General features: G+C 36.2%; 1 protein-coding gene across 1 annotated transcript in view; it reads right to left on the bottom strand.

Annotated features, from left to right (window-relative positions):
• LOC106475499 (glutenin, high molecular weight subunit DX5-like) overlaps positions 1 to 2,264 on the bottom strand; it is a 24,815-nt gene extending 22,551 nt beyond the window's left edge. Inside the window, exon 1 of the mRNA XM_022380730.1 lies at positions 1,927 to 2,264. The gene's annotated coding sequence lies outside the window, so the exon portion shown is untranslated. The remainder of the gene's footprint in view (positions 1 to 1,926) is intronic.
• Positions 2,265 to 2,700: the final 436 nt, after the last annotated feature.

Below are 2,700 nucleotides of genomic sequence, written 5' to 3' on the forward strand. Positions count from 1 at the left end.
AACGCAATACATAAAAGAAAGATCACAATACGTAGCTTGGAGACTAAAAGACGTAGATTTCACAAACAAATATCAGGATGAATGAGGATGCACATTCGTTTGACTTCAATGTTCTTCCATTTTATTCAGTTTGTTTGTATTTTTGTTAACAAACATAATAATAATAAAATATGTTCATTGTGGTAAACGAAATAATATCTAAGAGTGTTTTTTCTTCCCGATTTGTAGAAAATCCTTACGTGAAAGAAAAAAAATGAATATTATTTTTGAAATCTGCGTAGCCGAATTATGGAAAATCCGTTATTAAGCCGAAACACCTTTTATGAAGTTTAAATTCGCAGGCTTGTGTTATTTATATCTGATCGAATAGAGGGGTTTGACTGTCACGCATATTACGCATCCATATCTCCAAATTGCAGAGAGATTTTTTTTTTTGCAACAACGGGTCGCGAAATATGAATTCTCGGATCTACAGTCCGGAAACACTAACCAACAGGCCACACCTAGCCCTGAAAGTATACAGAAACACATATGATCATTAACAGAATCTGCTCATTTCCATGCGTCGCTTGTAGGCTTTCTGATTAATAGCAGCTGAAACAAAGATCCAACAAAAGAGTCACGAAAAAATAAAAACCTAAATGTAGGAAACACGTGCTGAATAGTTCACACGTTTACGTACCTGTAAAATGTATGCGAACATGTTGATGGTGTATACCAGTTTCTGTAGAGTGGGCTAGCGCGTTTCGCTTATAGAAATAGTTCATGACGTAATTTCATGACACCTTCTGTGAGATAGGTCAATGCGTATGTATTGTCTGGCTCGTTCTTGTGCAAGACTTGTTTCTCGGTGGTTACAATATACAAAGAACGTTTAACTTTAGCTGTTTCGCACAGTTATTCACAAGTCTATCTGTTAACATTTATCATCAGTTGGCTTGTCAGTTAAGATCCGCTAATGTAGGTCAGAAGTCAAGGTCACAGGTTTTGGGTTATCATCTTATAAGGGTTTAATTGTCGAAATATTTTCCATAGGAGAAGCTCTTTATTCAGAGATTGCCCAACGTTAAAGTTTAAGACATCATCACGAATAACGTTCTGAGTATATTATCAGCTTATGGCCTCGTTTATTTGTTATGTTTTAGCGTGAACTACACGATGTGCTACCGCAGTGAACGAACCATGAATTCTATAGTTATAGGCCCTTGAGTTTACAGTTAAACCATTGGAGAACATTCTGGTCTTGAATCAACACTCATCATATTAGATGATGAAATATCTGCATTAGTTGAAAATGTTTCTTTGCCGTATAATACCATACACACACATATATATATATATGTATGTGACAACAATATTGAAATATCTGCATTAGTTGAAAATGTTTCTTTGCCATATAATACCACACACACACATATATATATGTGACAACAATACGTAAGTAATAGTTCAGTACTACTAGTATTATAGCGTATTCAGCAGGGTGTCCGATAATAGTGACACCTGGAAAATGAAATCAGTAATGATATATTTGGTAATAATGGCGCTTATAAAAATTAAACAAATAAAAATAGAAACAATGCAAGGTGGGAACAACTACACAACGTAGAAAAAAGTGCCATTTTTCCACTTTGCATTATTACCTAGCTCAGCCGGTGGCTTTTTTTTTCTTCTAAAATTTAAACAAGATAATTTAAAATATTGTATTAAAGCGGAATAAAAAGGCAGTGTAACGATTCATTTATTCTTTCTTATATTTTAAGTTAAATATAATTGTGAATTTAAAAATTAATGAAAACTTAATTCCAAACTGCAGGCTGAATGGAAAAAATATGGGCATATGCATTCTTATCAGGTGTTAATCTGTTACCTTTAGCCTAAAACTGGGAGAAGATTCATCGAGAAAAACAACAACAAAAAACAAACCGTAACATCATTTCCGATGTTCTATTGACCAACTTTCACCACAGGGGTTCTTCAGAGCCCTGAATTCCCGAATCTCCAGCAACACCTGTTTCACGTGATTGGGTGTATAAGATTGGAACTGACTCAACTATATAGTAAGTAACTAACCTACGCAGGTGATCGTTTGTTCCCTGTTTTCACTTACTTAACTTCTATATTGAGTCTTTTCTCGACTCATACAGTTCGAGAATTTGGGGTAAAATACATTTGTTACGATCTTACGAGGTCTCAGCAGTGGATCCAAAACGTTGACCAACAAGCAAAGCACGGTACGTTGTTTGGTTTTGCTAAGCAAAGCTACACAATGGGCTATTTGTGCTCTGCCCACCACGGGTATCGAAACCCGGTTTCTGGCGGTATCAGTCCGCAGACATACCGCTGTGCCACGGGGGAGGGGGGCGTAGTGATTGCATAGAATATCTGTACAAAAACATTTTCAATATAGCCACAAATTTTAAAAATAAATACAACCCAAGGAAAAACTTTAGAAAGGGGGGCTGGTACAAGAAGTTTACATTTGCTTATTTGACAAGTCATGCTTTTGACACAGGTTTCGAAACTTTGTTCACCCGGAAGTTCAGGCGAAACTTTTATTTGATGCTACATGTCATGGTCTCTAAACAGGATTCGAAACATTGTTTACAGTTTTAAGGTATGAGAGGACGTCCATTTGATGAATGATGTCTCTCTCTTTCTCTTGCCGGACATGACAGAGTGGTTAGCGTGTTCGACTGT

Source organism: Limulus polyphemus, unplaced genomic scaffold (genome assembly GCF_000517525.1).
Source record: "Limulus polyphemus unplaced genomic scaffold, Limulus_polyphemus-2.1.2 Scaffold147, whole genome shotgun sequence".
Lineage (NCBI taxonomy): Eukaryota > Metazoa > Arthropoda > Merostomata > Xiphosura > Limulidae > Limulus > Limulus polyphemus.